General features: G+C 44.4%; 1 long non-coding RNA gene across 1 annotated transcript; it reads left to right on the top strand.

Annotated features, from left to right (window-relative positions):
• The first annotated feature begins 6590 nt into the window (after positions 1–6590).
• LOC144677732 (uncharacterized) lies at positions 6591–12701 on the top strand. Its single transcript, XR_013575801.1, has 3 exons — positions 6591–7452; positions 9690–9794; positions 12644–12701. It is a non-coding gene; the product is annotated as an uncharacterized LOC144677732 (long non-coding RNA).
• The last annotated feature ends 7478 nt before the right edge of the window (positions 12702–20179 follow it).

Raw genomic sequence — 20179 nt, 5'->3', positions numbered from 1 at the left:
TTTATCTTGTGAGATGGGGGGTATGGGGTGAAAGAGAAGAAAATCTCTGCTGTTCACTGATTGTCTTGAGGTATCGTGGGTGGTAGGGGCAACGCTTAAATCTTGCGTAAAATCTAATCAGTGTGACTCTTCGGAACTGAAGAAGAGTCATACAGACACAAAACGTTAACTCTTTGTTTTTCTCTCCACCGACGCTGCCAGACATGCTGAGTTTCCTGTTCTTATTTCAGATTTCCAGCATCCGCAGTATTTTGCTTTTACTCGAATCTCAAGTGGGGGATGTTGGAAGGAAGAATATAGGAGTAGGCCATTCAGCCCCTCAAGGCATTCGGTTAGATCGTGGCTGATTAATCTGAACCTTACCTTTTATTTGCCCACCTCGATTTTGTAATACCCATGCCTAACAATTTTGAAATCTTCGTGTAATAATTAAGCAGGGTTGACCTGAACAGATGGACGTGAATTGCTGCAAAATTTGATGACTCTAAAGTAGCTGTTACATCTGTGCTACAGACTTATTCTGCCTGGCAAGGTAGAATTCTCCTTCTCATCCATTCTACTTTTATGTTGTTTCTCTCCCCCATGTCCATATGCTTGCAGTCTGCACATTAATGGATGTCTTAAATCTGTTTTTAACCTGGTGTTAATTAGACTGCCCTCTTTCCCTGTCCTGCCACCCACCCCCCCACCCTCAAAAAAAAATTAGGGAATAGAAAATAGAGAATTGGGCAAAAGATAAGACCACAGCCCTTTCATTCACGGGCCGGAAAGAAGTGCAATCTCGAGAGGTTTGAGGTGTAAATGAGGTTTCGGTGATTTGTGGCCCCAGATGCAAAGTGTTAAAGACATCTCGGGCCAACGGAGAGGAACTGCACACCTCGGAGTATAGCGTTGACTGCTGCACATTAAAGACTTTCAGCAACTCGTTACTGAAAACAAGCAAGCCTCTGTTTGGCTAATAATTGTTGTTTTTACTCTTTTTTTTGAAGCCTCTGACCACTCCTGGGAAAGAGGTGAGGGGATTGGCACCATGCATTGCCTGCAGGCACTGCTCTGTCAGCCCAGTCTGAGTTTTGGCCGTGCCGGTGATGCCACGGCCTGCGGAGGCGCTGAGCAGTGCCCGAAGTGGTTGGTTGTTTCCGTGGGCGATGAAGATGGTAGTGTTTGTCTTCTGTGTGCCGTCTTCCTCAACTACTCCCTGTGGTAGTGAGTTCCGTTCTCACCACTCTGGGTAGAGAAGTTTCTCCTGAATTCCCTATTGGATTTATTAGTGGCTGTCTTATATTGGTGGTCGCTAGATCTGGCCTCATCTACTAGTGGAAATACCTTGCGCTTGCAGGAGCTTGCTGTGTACAAATTGGTGCCACGTTCCCCACATTGCAACAGTGACTGTAAAGTGCTTTAGAATGTCCTGAGGTGGAAGATGCTATACAAATGCAGCTTCCTTCTCGGAGGGTCTGAGTATAGGGCAACCCATTTGGGTCGGTGCTGTGGATTTTGCTTGTTGTACTGTTCCACCAGATGGGGAATGTCTTTGGCCAATAATTGACAGTGGACGCTTGTTACATTCTCTTGTTGCTGGTACTCTGTCCCTGTACAGGTAAGGCATGTGTTAAAACGCCGAATGTCTTTGTACTGTGGCTGAGTGGGGGAGGCGGGTTGGAGGATGGAATTTTGAACTAATGATGAAACATTAAGGACCATGGAGAGGAGAGGCTCCATTTAAGTTGTCATATGTCCCTCTGTCTGAATGGGTCTGATCACTTGGAGAATCCCCGCAGAGATACACCCAGGGAAAAGAATCAAGCGGCTACGTATTTTTTTTTAGTTGACAGCCTTGAAAGAACCTCCTAGTGCATAATAGGGCTCGAGTTATAGGGCTCTTAATTTGCATATTAATAAAGAGAAAGCCCTCACTCCATTGTTTGAAGCTACTTGGGAGAATTTAAAGAACCTGAGAATTGACAGTATTCCCAGAGTCTCAAAAATGTATTCACAAATATGTACAGTACATAACAAGTGTAGAGTGTGTAAAAGGGACAATATAACCAGTAAAGTGTAGATTCCCAGAATAATACCAGGGCTACAAGGGTTAAATTATGCATATGGTTAAGCAGACACAGCTTGTGTTAAATTGAGTAGAGAAGATTAGGGGGTTATATAACTGATGCATTTAAGATGATTGGGTTAGATAGAGGGAAACTGTTTCCTGTATTGGGGTAGTCCAGAACCAAGGGGAATAACCTTAATAGTTAGAGCTAGGCTGTTCAGGAGCAGTGAGAAAACACTTCTTCACACACAAGGGTTCAATGAAAATCTGGAGCACTCCCTCACAAAAGCTGTTGAGGCTGGGGCTGCGTGGGGCGGGGGGGAGGGGTGTGGTCAGTTAAGAATTTCAAAGCTGAAGTTGATGGATTTTTGTTAAGTAAGGTTTATGGAACCAAGGTGGGTAGATGGGGTTAAGCTACAGAGCAGGCATGATTTAATCCAGAGACACAACAGGTTTGAGGGCCTGAATGGCCTCTTGCTGTTCCCAGTGATTCTTTGTGGTGGTGTGACTGGGCTGGAGTCCAGAAGAAATGAGGTGTGAATTTGCACATGCTCTGTCTCCCTTCCTTCTGTGGCATCTCATATTTTTAAACGAATCCTGTTGTTTTTTCTTGGCTGTCCCATTGTGTGATGATAAACTTCAACAAGAGGACTCTAGCTCAAGTCTTGAAGTTTCTTTATTAACTGCATCTAAATAAGAGGCAAGGAAAAACATTATGCAAATTTTGGAAATCTGAAGCAGAAAATGCTGGATGTGCTTGAACAAGTTAGGTTTGCAGCTGTGGAAAGAAGAAGCAAGTTAACCTTTTGGGTCAAACATCATCAGGGAGCCAGTCTTGTTGACTCCGAGCCTATGCATCTTGTGTATCCCTTTTGAAACTTGCCATTGAATGTGCTTTCATCGTCCTTTCTGATTAGTGCATTCCAGATCGTAACAAGTCTGGCTGTCTCTCTGGTAGTTGATTTCTTTATTTAACTGAACGTTGTTGGCTGTGGGAATACCAAACATAGGCATTCAACAACAATAAATTGCATTTATGTAGCCCCTCAGTTTAAAAAAAAAAATGCCACTTTGTGAAACTCTTGGAGCTTGACAGGGTAGATAGACACTGCGAGGCAGGGCTGAGAACTTTAGTCACAGTCTCAGGATAAGGGGTCGGTCAATTAAGAGTGAGATGAGAAATCCTTTCACTCTGGATTTGTGAGCCCTTGGAATTCTCTACCCCAGAGAGCCTCGGATGCCAGGTCGCTGAGTATATTCAAGACTGAGGTCGACAGGCTTTGGATACTAAAGGAATCAAGGGAGATGGGGGTAGGGCAGGAAAATGGAGTTGAGGTAGAGGATCAGGCATGATCTTACTGAATGGCGGAGCAGGCTCGAGGGGCTGAATGGCCCCCGGATGCTCTTTTATTTCTTGTCCACCTACACCTGTCCTGACGACGGGTGCCCAGGAAGGTGGGTGTTGGGAGGAATGGCCAGCAGCTTGGTCAATCAGCCGAGTGTTGCAGATGGTCTTAAAGGAGGACAGAGCGTTGAAAGGCAGAAGAATCTAGGGGGCACATTGAAAAATATAACACCGTGGTGAGTGAAGATGTGACTGCTAATGATGGGGCGAAGGCCAGGGGAGAGGGGTGCATGACTAACCTCAAAATGATACTTTTGGGATGTTGTAAAGGGTTACACATGCAAATTTGGAACTGTAGTTCCTTGAAGAAATGTCTATTAACTTATTCTATTTTTGCTCCTTTGAGAAGAGTGGGTGGGTGCTCAGTGTATGGGAGTCTCTTTGAACAGCAATGAAATAACTGTCCAGATAATCTGCTTTTAGGGACATAAGGAGAGCTCCCGCTCTGGGGGGTCTTTCACATAGTGACTTGGGGTCTTTTGTGTCACCTGATGAGGGCAGATTGAATCTCAGTTTAACATTTCATCTCTGATAGTGTATTTTGGTACTGGCACTGTTGAGGTGGGGGGTCAGCCTGGAATATAAACTCCACTCTCTGGAGTGGGACTTGAACCAACAACTTAGTAGCAGAGGTTCAATTCCATGCAGACCATGGATCAACACTTGATGCTCCTGAACAGAAAGAAACCGGCAAAGACAAATGTGAAGGGAAGAGATGTCCTGGCATTCAACGCTCTGATGAAATCCCATTGTGCACGACCTCAATGTAATGAGAGAGAGTATCACTAAAGTGTCTTGGAGCCTTCTCATCTTCACTCACCCATTTCTAGCAAACTGTCAGCCTCTCTTGCAAAACGTAACAGCTGATTGAAGAGTAGCACTGACAAGCTTGAGATAACCTGCTCTCTTTAGTGTGGTGTATTCTGTTTGGCAAGTGGTGGGGGATGGGGGGCGGGGGTTGGGAACTTATGAAAATGGGGCATGGCACAGCTAAGCTGCTTGAAGTTTCTGTCAGCTGTCCTTTTGAGAATTTTTTGGTATTAAAGTTAGGCCAATTTAAAAAATTTATTGTTGGAGACATCCCATCTTGGTGGAGGTCCACTGCCATTGTCCAAGGGACAGCGCACTGGAGTGTGAAGATAATTTGTAGAGAACTTGTTAAATATACCTATGGCCTAAAGTAGCAGTGTTGCCTTTTGCACTTTGAGTGAACAAAATGTAGACACACTTCCTCACCTGTAAGTACCTGTTTCTTGCTCTCGTGTACATGCACTCTTTTCCTCTCTCTTTTTTCTCTCATGACATTATGTAAAGCTGGCCTTATGAGCCATCATGTTTGGATATTTTATGTTGTCAGTGTGTTCTAACTGTGCGTGATTACAGATGTGGCTGCTTTACCCCTGAGCCTTTGCATTGGTGGGTGCAGAGAGTGTTGAAGTTGGACTAGAAGCCATTTTGACAGCTGTTTAACATCAAAGATTACACACAGGTTTAGTGAAGGAGGGAAAAGGAACAAGTGCCTTAGTGCTTGTCTTTTAATGAAACTTTAATAAATGTCTGTGTGCTGAATGTATAAGAATAATCCTTTTGAACTGTGTAGACAGATAGCAGTTACTCTTTCTGTGTACAAGTACTCATGAAATTGATGGTGTTGTCTGAGGAATGTGTTAGGCAATGACGAACAGTTTCATATCGTCAAGTGTAATGTTTTATAAGCTAAGGATCTTTGAGTTTGTGGAAGTCTTTCTCCCTCTTTGGAGTCAGGGCCACCCGTGAGGGAACTTGTTAATATAAGCCGTGTTTTCATGCAGATTGTAATTTGGTTGTATGGCAATGTGTGCACTTAATTAGACAGCTTGGAGAATTGCATACTTAATCAAATGGAACAAGAAGAGAAAACCTTTGACTTTTAGAGGACTTGGGCTGCACTTGGGGTGTTCTCTGGTGCCTTGTTAAGGCATTGTGTAAAATGGAATCCCATTTCCAGGTTCGTAATTGAATGAAGCAATCGTGAATCCATAGTGTCGTCTTCTCTTACAGAATCACAGAATTTTTACAGTGTAGAAGGAGGCCATTCGGCCCATCGTGTTTGCACCATCTCTCCGAGCATTTTAACTTAGTGCCAATCTCCTGCCTTTTCCCCGTAACCCTGCACATTGTTTCTATTTAAATAACCATCCAATGCCCTCTTGAATGCCTTAACTGAACCTGCCTCCACCACACTTCCAGGCAGTGCATCCCAAACCCTAACTACTCACTGTGTGGAAAAAGTTTTTTCTCACCTCGCATTTGCTTCTTTTGCAAAACACTTTAAAACTGTGCCCTCTGGTTCTCGATTGGTTTATGGGCGTGAACACTTCCTCCTTATCTACTCTGCCCAGAACCCTCATGATTTTGAAAACACCTATCAAGTCTCCTCTTAGCCTTTTCTCCAAGGAAAACAGTCCCAACTTCTCCAATCTTTCCTCATAAGTGAAGTGTCTCATCCCTGGAACCATTCTCGTAAACCTTTTCTGCACTCTCTACAATGCATTCACATCCTTCCTATAGTGTGGCGCTCAGAACTCTGCACAATACTCCAGCTGAGGTCTAACCAGTGTCTTATATAAGTTCACCATAACCTCCCTGCTCTTACACTCTATGCCCCTATTAATGAAGCCTAGAATACTGTATACTTTAGAAACAGTTCTCTCTACCTGTCCTGCCACCTTTAATGACTTATGTACATATACACCCAGGTCTCTCTGCACCTGCACACCCTTTAGAATAGTATCCTTTATTTTATACCGTCTCTCCATGTTCTTTGTACCAAAGTGTATCACCTCACATTTCTCCGTATTGAACTTCATCTGCCACTTATCTGTCCACTCCACCAATGTGTCAATGTCCTTTTGAAGTCCTACACTGTCCTCCTCACAGTTTACAATTCTCCCAAGCTTTGTGCCGTCCGCAAACTTTGAAATTGTCCTCTGCATGCCAAGATCTACCTGTACCAATAGGTGTTGGGATCCACCTACGATTTGGGGAGTGGGTCGCAACCTTGTCATGAGACATGAGGTAGAGAAGAACCCTAGTGCCAGCTGATTAAGCCAGCTTGTTCCCATGGCAACAGTCCCCTTGTGGCTGTACCATAGTCAAGAACACAAGGCAAAAATCCTGCTGCCATTTTCTGGTGGTTCTAATGCAACATCAAGGTGATACCTGATGGCTGTGGAAGATGTGAGTTTTTCCCAAGGATTGGATTCAGTGTGATGCCCAACCATTAATAACCGTATCCCTTGATAATCTTGCCCACGTGTTTCTTATGTTCTTGTTACAAAGGGAATCAAGGGATGTGGGATAGTGCAGGGAGGTGGAGTTAAGGTAGAAAATTAACCATGATCTTGTTGAATGGTGGAGCAGGCTGGAGGGACCAAATGGCCTAATCCAGCTCCTCTTTCTTGTGTTCTTAAGCAGCTGCTTACGTGTGAGGAGGTGCACCTTGATCTGGAACCAATTGTAGCACTTTGAGTATTACTGAGATCCAATAACTTGGTGCAGATTGGAGAGGGGGTGAATTGAACCTGGGCTCATCTTCCCTGCAAGGTTCCATTCTATAGTGGGAGGTGTATGTACCAAGCTGAGTGTTCAGGCCCTTTATTAATGGATATGAGACACTTAAAATGTTGGAACAAGAGTAGGCCATTTGGTATCTCTCTCTCCTGCTTGACCATTTTTGTTGGGCATGGTAGCTTTAATCATAATTCTCATCATTTACTTGATATCTGCACAATAAAAACTTGGGATCTAATGGTGTTATTATTCTCCCCAGTACCTCAATTTACTTTGCATTCGCAGCCTTCTGCTACAGTGTGTTTCACATTCTCTCTCAATCTTGTGTGAAGAGATTTTTCCTCCTACTAATTAAAGTTTCCTTGTTCCTTTTCCTGTTCAGACCGAGATTGCTAAAAGGCTAAACACGATCTTGGCACAAATCATGCCTTTTCTTTCACAAGAGGTAAGTGACCCTGCTCAATCCTCTAGTTATTTGCTATTTAATGCTGTGAGAGTATAGAAGCTTAAAAGATTCTTGTGTCCAGTTTGCCTCCTGTAAGTGTACCTCTCCCTTAAGAAATATACGTTCTGCCTCTTCCCTCTTGAAATGTCGAATGTACGCACCATCTCTCCAGTACCTCCCATATTGATGGCCTTGCCCTCTCACTGTTAATCCACCCCCCATTTGAAGAGGATTAGGAGCTGTAGTTTTTCAGGTCCAAGTAACAGGTGTGACTTGTATGGTTAAGCTCTTCATTAACCCACCTACATGATGTAGTCCCACTGGAGGAATCCTGTTGGGATCTTCTCTTCCAACTCATTGTCCATCCAAAATGGAGCATATAAGGGGGAGGGGTGATATTATCAGTGGACTGGTAATCCAGAGGCCCAGGGTAATGGGGACCTGCGTTCGAATCCCCACGGCAGATGGTGAAATTTGAATTCAATAAAAATCTGGAATTAAAAGTCTGATGATGATCATTGCCGATTTGTTGAAAAAACCTATTTGGTTCACCAATGTCCTTCAGGGAAGGAAATCTGCTGACCTTACCTGGTCTGGCCTACATGTGACTCTAGACCCACAGCAATGTGGTTGACTTTTTTAAATGCCCTCTGAACAAGGGCAATTGGGGATGGGCAATAAATGTTGTCCTAGCCAGCGATGCCCACATCCCAGGAATGAATAATATAAAAACAAAGTGCTCTATCGCTGCTGTGTGCTGTCTGTGGTTGAAATAGGATATTGTCTAGGTGGTGTGCCAGTGAGGACATTGGAAGGGGCTCTGGAGGAAGAATGATGGCCAAGGTTGCTGCCGTCCACCAATTCCTGCTGAAACATTCATATTGGTCAAAGACTGATTTTTACCTTGGTTCAGATGAACCCCATGGCTGTTAGCTGGCGATACTGTTACAGGGCCTATTTGAGAATGTAGGACCAGGAATGGATCACTCAGCCTCTTGAGCCTATTTCAATCTTCTCTTCCATCATGGCTGATCTTTATCTCGACGAAATTTACCCGTCTTTTATCTTTGTCCTTTGATACCCTTGCCCAATAAATATCTATCCACCTCGGTCTTAAATTTCAGTTGGACCACAAGCCTTTTGGAGTAATGAATTGCAGATTGCCTTTCTGTGGGGAGAAGTGCTTCCTGATTTCACTCCATGTTGCAGCTCTAATGTTTGTCTGGGTATGAAATGGAGGCTTTGACTATCTTCAATGATCGGGAGATTCATGACCCATTACCCCACCCTGACCTGGGCTCAACCACTGCTACTTGGTGATGCCACTGTTGATGGAATGATGGTTCCTTGACATGACTCTTGTCACACCCCAACTCCAGTCTTAGTGAGTCACTGCTCCCACACGGGAAGCGAGGGAACGAAAACCTGAAAGTTGGACCCATGTGTGCATGTTTTCCAGTGTCTCTTGCTACTCCCAGCTTGGCTTAGGAGGCAGCACTTGCCAGCTTCTGGAATGTGTGTGGGCTGCATCCTCCTGGTTGTGGGATTGGAAGCGGGTGGTGTTCAGAACTAGTGACAACACCGGAAAAGCAGCTGCAAAACCCTTGAGCATGCTGCCTGCCTTCTTTTCTATTTTTGTGGTAGCTGTGTGTGTATGTGGGGGGGTGTGACAAAGGGACTCCAATTTGGCCAATTCATCCTCCCTAATACCCCCGAATGTAAAAGAGACTGATTGGAATATCCAATGAGTTGGACATGGGGTGGGACTTGTGAGTTAAACTACAGCAAAGTCTCCCGATTAAAGCAGGATTATTTCTCCAGCAAAATGCAGTCAGTGGAGGATAGTTATTATATAAATGAGGCGTAAATTCAATCCCAGTCACAAACAAGTCTTTCGGCATGATTGACAGGGGAACTTCACCCCCCCCCCCTCCTCCCCAACCCACCATCTATGTTTGGCCATGACTTGCAGTGACGTTGCGTCCAGTCTGGGACTTGTATGTTCTGGGTCAGCTTGTTTTAGTTTCCAATGACATCAGCGTGACAAATTTAAATCCGTACACTGCACGCCGTGTATTCAGTTGCCTCCGAGTGTTGAACCTTTTTCAGGAAGTGGTTCATCCTGGTTGCCTTGTAATTCTTTGAAAATTAAGCTGTGCTGGAAAGTTTTTTTTTGAAAAAAAATGTATTTCCTCTCTTTCCCCACCATCTCCTTCTCTCTCTCACCCACCTCACAGCATCAGCAGCAAGTGGCACAGGCTGTTGAACGTGCCAAGCAGGTGACTATGACGGAACTAAATTCGATCATCGGGGTACGTGGAGTTCCCAATCTGCCTCTCACAGTGTGTACACCCTCTTCTTATTACTTGACAGTATTCAAGAGTTTACAGTCTCCCTGTTGAAAGGACGGTGGTGGTTTTAATGATCTTTAACAAAGGCAATCTTTAATGAACCAAAAAAAATCTGAACCGCAGAATCCCCTTTCTGCCAGCAATAAACATGTGCAGCTTATCCACATAAATCAAAATGTTCATGGTGTTAAAACCATATGAATATAATTGTTGGTGATCGTCCAACAGGAGCCTCCCACTTGTGTGGATTCGAATCACACTATTGTTACAAAAACTCTCTTCCTTTCCAGTTGCTCTCGCTGCTTTAATCCTCACTGCCTCTGGCCATGCCACAGTATCTCAAGTGGAATAAAGACTCTCTTTCTCATTCCCTGCCTCCTCTTAATCAGCCAAACACAGTAAAAAAAAATGAGAGCCAGCCATTTAAAATGTGGTGAAAGTGATTTGCCCCTCTCCCAAAAAAAAACCTAATTAATTTGTACAAGCTCCTTTTGAGATGTCTGCAAATCTTTGTCTCACGCTAGGCAGTATTTTGTAGGGTGCTTTGTTTTTTTTTCCAATGCTGCTCAGAATAGTGATCATTTTGGCATCCGTATGGAGTTTGGGAAAAGTTCCATGAAAATTGTCAATCTTTTGTTCTTCCCCCTTCCCCACTGATCTTTCACAATCCATGTGTGTCCACTTTTTTTTTCCCCTTTATTCTTTCATGGGATGTGGGTGTTGCTGACAAGGCCAACATTTGGTGCCCATCCCCTAATTTATCCTCGAACTATTTCAGAGGTGAATTGAGAGTTAACCACTTTGCTGTGGGTTCTGGAGTCATGTGTAGGCCAGGTGAAGATGACAGAATTCTTTCCCTGAAGGGTATTAGAGAGAATCCGATGGGTTTTGACAATAATTGGTGAGAGTTATCGTGCTCACCGTTACTGAGACTAGGTTTATTTTCCGGATTTATTGATTGAATTTAAATTTCACCAGCTGACACAGTGGGATTTGAACCCATTAGCCTGGGCCTGCACCATTGTCTCCCTCTACCTTTTGAAACGTACCTATACATGTTTAAAGCAGCCCTTTGAAACATTCCTCAAAACATATCCCAGGAATGGAGAGTGACTCTAATTTCAAGAGGCAACGAGACTTGAGAGCTATCTCTCAAGTTGCTGCCAACTCTCATAGTGTAGAGGAGTCCAGGACACTTCAGTGCTGTTAAGTAAAGGTGCATGACATTTTCACCTTGCATCCAAGACTCTGAAAACATTCTGACCTATCCGCACACTGGCGATGTTTGGTGGGATTATTCATCATCTGGGGTGAAGATTGAGTCATGCTGCTGGCAGTAATCGGAGGAGAGGAATGCAGAGTGTTAGAGTGGGAGCATCAATGCAGTCGCTCCTGTGCTGTTAGTCACCCAGCACACACACAATTAATCTCAGTGAGGGAGCAGCTTTGCAACTCCTTGAGTTGGGGTCATTAGAGGTCGGCTGAGCTTTGAAGTCCCTTACAATTTGTGAAGACTGAAATTATAGTGTCGATTAGGGTTGGGGGAGGTGGGGTGCAGGATGCTAAAAATGTCGCTTGGCAGCTTGGGCTTTGCCTCAAATACTCTACCACTTTTAAAACCTGATCACTAGTCTGGTGCCTTCATTAAAGAGTTGCCGATCACCCTCCTTTCAAGCTGTGACTGCACAATTGGCTCTGACAATGTTGTATTTTGATGCGAGTTGCTATAGAAATTAATTGGGTTAAATTAGTGTTTAGCAACGTCTAATTACTGCTTTGGATGCTATGTGACATTGCTGCAATTGGAGATATTTGACATGAAAAGATTTCTGTGTCTGCCAGTGAGGGTGGCAGTGGGGGTGGATAGGGGTTTAAAACAAAACATGATCTGCTGAGCATTGGAGATATGAGCATGGAAATAATTGGGAAGGAAACTATCGTGCATCAAATCCATTTAGGTTGTGTAGAAGGGGCCTCCGACACCTGCTTTGTTTTAGCCTTTCCTTTTTAGATGCATAAATTGATCAACTACTTTGAGACAGTCCGATTCCTGAAGATAACAGAATCGATACCCTCTGGTCCTGCTGGAGTGCTCTTGATATTTTGAAAGGTTTTCCCTCCCATGGGGTGGCAAGATGTATAGGAGGCTTAAGAATAAAGAAGTCAGAGTTTGATTAGCCCCCTTTTTAAGCAGGAGGCGAGAGGCCAAGAGGCAGGTCGCAGCAGCTGGAGGGAGATATTGGAATTCAATTAAGGCAAATGAGTTAGGCCTGTGACCCCCATTTTCAAGGTAATTGCTTCCTTGAATCTGGCTGAATACAACTGTTGGGCTGTCATTAAGCAGGCAGCTATTCAATCAGCTCGTCTGATGAACCGTTGCAAGGGTGGAATTATGGGCAATCAGGGAGCATCTCTGCTGTGGTTCTGCGCTTGCTGGCACGCATTCGCAGAGCAGAGCCCTTCAGGCGTGTGCTCTTTTCATCTTGTAAAGAGAACTGAGACTTCATCTGTGATAGGGGCTGGGGGGGGTGGGCTAACATTGACCCCCCTCCCCAGTCAAGAGGAGGCCTCTAGCGGACTCACAATTCATGCTGGGGTTTTAAAGTAAGCCAGTCCGGTTATTCCACCCTGTAGGGTGCGCTTTGTCCTGCCATGGATGCTAATGATTGGAAGTGAGGTCGTTGGCAATCCGCCTTAATTTTCTCCATTGTAGCTATTGATTTGCGGGGACTTGGTCTTTAAAAGCAGGGGCCTCGCCATTGGGATTAAGTTGGTTTGTGTGCCTTGTTTTTGAGTGCTTCTGTGCTTTATTTTTGGACTTGTCTCTTCCCTTCCTATAGTCAGGAACGTTCGAAGTGTAGGCTGGCGATCATATTTGGAAAATAGAAAGTGGAGTAAGGATTTTTTTTTTGCATCACAGATGTTGCTTGTGAATTTTAACCTGTGTTGCCTTTTGAAATCCCCCTTTCTTTCCCTGTCCATCTCTAATCGTTTGACTTGGTGGGAATCTCCTCCTTCCTGATATTTTTCTCATGAAATATGCAAACATCATGGCCTTCAGAGTAATCTGCTTTAGCTCAGTGTTCTCAGTTGTGATCAGAAGGCTGAAATGTAAACCATTCAAAATATTTGGCAGTGGTGGTGGAAAATGTACAAAAATACAAGGTAGTGATATTTTCGTGTGGGTATTTGCCATTTTTTTTTTAAGCTGTGCTATTGAATGTACTTTTTCTATGTGTGTTTGAAGAGCTCTGAACTGTTTGCATCTCTGGGTCAGTAACTTTGCCTTTCTGTTATGCAAGGGCAGATAGTACCTTGTGTTTTCTGCAGATGCTACTGTGCAAAGAAGGATTTTTTTTTTGTTTCTGGAGCTTGTTAAAGAGTAAAAAAAAAGGTCATAGCTGATAAATAACAGCAGTGCAGGCATAAACAGTCTGGACAAGTTGTCCTCTAGTGTCTTTTTTTTTTCTTTCCCTCCCTCAAATTTAATCTTCAACCAGTGAAATTCTCAGGATAATTTTCCAGCAGAATAAATGGTTGAGAATTTTCACTTGTTTCTTCACGGGTCGCTTCATGATTCTAAGGTTCACTGCATGCTGACCTACCTGATATCCTGGTCAAACTCCATTGTTGCCTTAAGGCTGTGTTTTTTTTTTTCTCCGCACACTCTCACATGCGCTCGCTCTCTCTTCACCACCACCCCCGCCCACCGAGCTTGCTGTTACCATTGGGCATGTTGGGACTATTTTAAATAAATCTTCTCCCTTGCTCTGCCCTGTTTACAGCCATAAGAACAAACCTCCAGTTCTTTCCAAATCTCCACTGCTGTATTATTGTAGGAACATGGGGGTAGGCCATTCGGCCCCTCGAACCTGTTTTGCCTTTCAATTCGATCGTGGCCGATCTGTATCGTAACTCCTACTCTCCTTAGTTCCACAACCCCTGATACCCTTTTGCCCAGCAAATATCGACCTGTTTTCGAAATTTTTAAAGGACCCTCCGCCAAAACAGCTTTTGGTGGGGCAGAACATTCCAGACTCCAATCCCTGTTGTGCTTCCTGACGTCCCTCCTGAGGAGCCCTGTGCCTTTTTTTTTTAAGGTTATGCCCCTTTCTGGACTTCCATTTCCCCCTGGTTTGGAGGGAACAGATAGGAATAAATTATCAGCTCTCTCTCTAATCATCACAAAAGACCTGAATTATTATATCGCCCCTTAATTTTCTTTACTCCTGGCAACAGAAGCTCAGTCTATGAAACACTGTCTCATATTAAATCCTTTTAGCCCTGTCTCATTTTGGTAAAGCTATGTTGAATTCTCTCCAAGGCCAGTAAGTCCTTCCTGCAGTACAGTGATGTATAAAAGATAGTTTGGAAACAATACTCACCAAATTTTGGCCAGTTGAGAAATGGGGCTGTCTCTGTTTATGGAGGATCCAGTTTCTGCTGTACTGAAGGTGGACTTGTCGATCTGAGCAGAACAGATGATGGCTGGGTCGCCCTTAACAACCAAGGCCACACACCATCCTCACTGCAGTGTGCAGGATCGTCACCAACTATGTACACGCACCACTATAGCTCAGTGGGTCTCATCCTCGCTTTTTTGGTTAGAAGAATGTGGGCTTGAATCCCACTCCAAAGACTTGAGCACACAAATCCAGGCTGACACTCCCAGTGCAGTACTGAGGGATCGCTGCACTGTCAGAGGTGCTGTCTTTGAGGTATTAAACAAGAGGCCCCATTTTCCCCCTTGGGTGGATAGAAAAGATTTCATGACCGTGTTGAAGAGGAGCGGGTGAATTATCCCTGGTGTTCAGGCCCAATATTCGTCCCTTAACCAACATTGCCACGAAAAAGAAACTGGGCACAAATTGACTGTTGCATTTGAAATTACAATAGTCTCTAAACTTCAAAACTGCTCCATTGACGGTAACAGCAATGTCCTGAGGTTGTGACAGGCACTATATAAATGCACGTTTTTTTGTTGTGATGCCAGTTTTGAGGAATTAAGCTGAGGCAATTGAGAGTGCTTCACTGGACTGATTTTCCAAATCTTTAGTAATTTGGGAATGTTGAACCAAATCAAAAAGAATTCCTGAAATGAAGACTTCTCCATTTGCTTTCTCTGAGGGTTGAGTGTCTTTGGAAATCTCTTCCTCAAAAGGTGGTGGAAGCTGAGCCTTTGGATATTTTTAAGGCAGAGCCAAACAGATTCTTGACTGACAAGGGGGTGAAAGGTTATCAAGAATGTGGGCAAGAAGGTAGGCAAGAGTGTGGGGTTGAGGTTACAGTCGGATTAGCCATGATCTTATTGAATGGTGGGGCAGGCTTGAGGGGCCGAGTGGCCTACTCCTGCTCTTAGTTAATGTGTTTGTATAAAAACCCATTTCCTGAATACTGCAACTGGTCCTGAGTGCTTACATTGATTTTGTTTTCTCTGGATAAAGATCTGTTCAGCTGTAAATATTCTGAAGTTTCTGGTCATTCTGCCCTAGGCACGTCCAACATCTGCCAGGAATAATGGGAGCGAGAGGCTTTTACATGTGGCTGAGACAGCTGGTCATAGGGTTTGTGTGGCCAAATCTGAGGCTACAAAGATCAGGAAAGATTTTAGAAAGACCTTATCTCTGGAAAAAGAGAAGGCTGACAGATGACCTGATAATGCAGATGTAGAGAAGAGGCTTCGACTTGTGTGTGAATCCAAAAACTTGGGGGCCATAAGAAGGTGCTAATGAATCCAATAGGGAATTCAGGAGAAACTTCTTGTGGAACTCTCTACCACAAGGTTGAGGGAAATTTGTGGATTTAAGAGAAAGCTAGATAAGGCTGAGGGGGGGACCTGATAGAGGTATACAAAATTATGAGGAGGGTAGATAGGAAGGAACTTTTCCCGTTAGTGGGGATGTCAATAACCAGGGTACATGGATTTAAGGTAAGGGACAGGAAGTTTAGAGGGGATTTGAGGAAAAATTTTTTTCACCCAGAGGGTGGTTAGAATCTGGAACACACTGCCTGAGGGGGTGGTAGAGGCAGGAACCCTCACAACATTTATGAAGTATATAGATGAGCACTTGAAACGCTATCGCGTACAGGGCTACAGGCCAAGTGCTGGAAAATGGGATTAGAATAGATATGTGCTTGATGGCCAGCATGGACTCAATGGGCTGAAGGGCCTGTTTCTGTGCTATATAACTCTCTGACTCTTAAGTACATGAGAGAGACAGGAATAGAAGGATATTCAGGTCGGCTGGAAGAAAAACACTGGTGTAGAATAATGGCTTAGGATTTAATTTTTGGGTGTTTAATGTTTTCCCCCTAACGGGATCTAGTCTGTTTTTTAGGTGGGTTGTGCGGGGCAATGGAGAGATATGACTGTGATATTCAGTGTACAGGGAATCAGTTGGCTTGCTTGCCTCCGAATTAAAAGGTTATATTTTAAAGATTGTAAATTTTGCAAGCTTTCTGCCCCCCAACCCAGCCACCCCAGCAGAAGTGACTTTAATTTGTTGGATACAACCAGTGGTTCCATGGAACCATCATTGCAAAACCTTGAGGTAGTAATTTACTAATTTATATATGAAGGCAGGACTTGAGCGCATATCCTAGGCCGACCCCTTCCAATGAAGCACTGAGGGAGTGCTGCACTGCCAAACTGACACCTGGAGGTGTTGTCAACTGACCCTCTCACCTCCAGCTGCCGCCCCCCTGCACAAATGCCCCTGCCATTGGTCACCTAGCATGTCGATCCCCACTTCTCACAGGCAGTCGGAAAGCAAACAGATCCTGATTGACAGGCGAGAATCGTCCAATCAAACTTGAGCTCCTGCTTCCAATGTTTTCATAATCAATCTGAAGAGATTTTTTTTTAAAAAAATGAGGCCCTTTTTAGCCTTTCTCCAGGATTACTGGCAGCAGCTTTTATTTGTTGGAGTCTCCAGAGAAATTCTGGAGGGTTGGCAACCCCTACTCTTGATCGGTTCTGTGTGAATTGTCAAGCCTGACATGTCTGTAACTAGTTTGCTCCCTTCACCATAGAGCATTAATAACCCGACTGCTGTCAGTAACCTCGAGCGTGTTTCCCATCTGACAGGCAACCACCTGTTGGGTTAAAGAGCAGCTCGCCACATTTGCTCTTTTATTTTTAAAAAAAAAAGTAGTTAAAGAGGATGGTAAAAGAGATCAGAGGCTGAGAACTGCTGGCAGACCTCCGGCCAAGTAAAGGCAGATGCTGGTAATGTGCGTTGGATAATGAGCCAATGCAGCAGCGTGTGCAGAGAGGACTGCTCCAGACTTGAATGTAATATAGGTTCTTGGGCTAGCTGGCACATGACCACCAGCCACAGTAGATTAAAAGCATTGATGCTGAGGAAACCGAGGGAAACCTGTTGCTATACAGGCTATCATCTCGCATTGAATTTTTTAGAACTTGCACTTTTGGGTAGTTTAGTTCAGGCAGTGGTTTTTCTTTCACACCATGTGTTTTCAATTGGACTTGTTTTGATAATATAACCACAATCATCTTATTCTTTTTCTCTCTGCTGCCACAACGTACCCATTGCCCTCTGACTAAGGCAACTGTATTTTCCAAACCGGACATAACGTAAGAAATAGGAGCTGGACTCGGGCCTCTTGGTCCTTTGAGCCTGCTCTGCCATTCATTCAAGACCATGGCTGACCCACCTCCAATTCCACATTCCCTCCCCATGCCCCACATCCTGTAATTCACTTCATGCCCAAAAATCTATTGACTCTGGCTTCAATACACTCTACGATTGAGCACCCACAGCTCCCTGGGATAGAGAATTCCAGAGTTCACAGCCCCTTTGATTGAAGAAATTTCTCACCTCAGTCCGATGTGGCTAACTTCGTTCAGAGACAGTGACCTTGTGCTCTAGATTCCCAGGGGAAATGGTCTCCCAGCATCTACCCTGTTGAGCCCATTCTGTAGGTTTCAATACACAGGGTGGAAGCAGAGCAGTGTAGGCAGGATGGTAACTGTAGCTTGTGAGGCAACAATTGTGCAAATACACAACAATGCAAATCAAACTTGCCTAGAATTACAATTCTCGATTTTAAATCTGTTCCAACCAGACTGAGGTTTTCCCTATAAGGTGCAATTGCACTGAGTCTCGTAAAGTTTCAGAAAATTCTTCCCAGTGAGGAGAATTTATGGCTTATTCACTGTTTTCCAAAAAAAAACCCAGCTTTGATCCAATCTTTGCACCTCGCTGGTCTCTCTGAGATCTGCCCACCCATACCTTTTCCCCCACACCCTCTGTATCGCCTTTGGATTTTTTTGTTCCCTCATTAAGGGGTTTATTCTCCTGCCGGTCACTGACTGAAACAGCTGCCTCCTTTATTGAGTGAAATTTAACCCATGTGGTCCCATGCGTGCGCACACACCATAAGACATAGGAGCAGAAATTAGGCCATTCGGCCCATCGAGTCTGCTCCGCCATTCAATCATGGCTGATAAGTTTCTCAACCCCATTCTCCCGCCTTCTCCCCGTAACCTTTGATCCCCTTACCAATCAAGAACCTATCTATCTCGGTCTTAAATACACTCAATGACCTGGCCTCCACAGCCTTCCGTGGCAATGAATTCCATAGATTCACCACTCTCTGGCTAAAGAAGTTTCTCATCTCTGTTCTAAAAGGTCTTCCCTTTACTCTGAGGCTGTGCCCTCGGGTCCTAGTCTCTCCTACTAATGGAAACATCTTCCCCACGTCCACTCTATCCAGGCCTTTCAGTATTCTGTAAGTTTCAATCAGATCCCCCCTCATCCTTCTAAACTCCATCGAGGATAGACCCAGAGTCCTCAAACGTTCCTCATATGTTAAGAGACACATGCATTGCCCTGACAAACGAATGCTGTGCTCTGGTCTGGAAGATCTGTGAAGATTGATGTTTCAACAAGTGAATATGGCTCTATTTGGGGGAGGAATTTCCTGAACCCTGGGCATAGTTTTCCTGGGTGACACAGTACATATCAGAGGGGCTGCCCACCAGAAAAGAGATATATAGATGATCTACCTCTGCCTCAAGTTGGCCTCTCCCTGTGGGCAGGCAATGTGGGAATGAGGGGGTCAGCTTAGCTCCAACCTAATCTCCTACCTGATGAGCACACAGCACAGGAATTCTCCATTAGGAGAGGAATGCATAACCAGGAGGAGGAGGAACACTTGCTGCTCTGTATAATTCCCTTTCTCTATATTGTGTATAGTTTGGCCTCCTTTTTTTGAGGAAGGATATGCTTACTATCAGAAGGAGTGCAATGAGAGTTTGCTAGATTGGTTCCTGGGGTGAGAGGGTTATGCTATGAGGAGGGATTGTGTACAGTGAGCCTGTACCCTCTGCAGTTTTAAAAAAAAATGAGAAGTGACTCATTGAAACATAAGATTCTTAAAGGGCTTGGCAAGATAGTTGCTGAGAGGCTGTTTTCTCTGGCTGGAGAGTCGAGAACACTAGGTCACATTCTCAGGCTAAGGTGTCAGCTATTTAGGACTGAGATGGGGAGAATTTTTTTCACTCAAAGGATTATGGATCGTTGGAGTTCTCTACCCCAGAGAGTTGTGGATCCACAGCCATTGCGTACATTTGGGACAGAGATTGATGGATTTTTAGACACTTTGGGAATCAAGGGATATGTGGATAAGGTGGGAAAGTGGAGTTGATGTGGAAGATCAGCCATGATCTAGTTGAATGATTGAGCAGGCTTGAGGGGCTGAATGGCCTACTCCTCTTATTTCTTCCCCTTTCTAACTTGAGACTGGGTGAAAGGATGTAGGAGCACAACTAAGGTTGCACAGCACAGTTTGGACACTGAGCGTCGCAAGTGACTTTCCTGCTCTGTTGATGGATAGAGATCATCTTGAAGTGTTTTCCTTACCCAGTCAGACAACTGGGAACCAGAGGACACAGATTTAAGATAATTAGCAAAGGAACTAGAGCATGAGATGTCACGAGCTTTTGTACAGCAAGTTGTTGTGATTTGGAATGTGCTGCCTGAAAGGGCAGTGGAAGCCAATGCAATAGTAACTCTCAAAAGGCAATGGGATAAATACCTGAGAGGAAATTTGCACGGCCATAAGGAAAGCAGGATGTGGTGGGACTAATTGGATCACTCGGAACTGGCACAGGCAAGATGGACAGAATGGCCACCACCTGTCATTCTATAATTGGCTGGTAGGACAGTTGGCCTTGGCTCTCCTGCTTAAACCCATTTGCCCATTGGATTGTATTAACACCGAGACTGGACTGAACACAGCGTGCGATTTAACATTGTGATGAGATTTCCTGCCTTTGTACCTCTTTCTCCCAGACAGATGGTTCAACTCTTTACAAAAGCGGATTCAGTCTCAGGCTCCAGAAACTGAGT

Source organism: Cetorhinus maximus, unplaced genomic scaffold (genome assembly GCF_964194155.1).
Source record: "Cetorhinus maximus unplaced genomic scaffold, sCetMax3.hap1.1 HAP1_SCAFFOLD_2944, whole genome shotgun sequence".
NCBI classification, from domain to species: Eukaryota; Metazoa; Chordata; class Chondrichthyes; order Lamniformes; family Cetorhinidae; genus Cetorhinus; species Cetorhinus maximus.
This window is presented reverse-complemented; position numbering and strand designations above follow the sequence as displayed.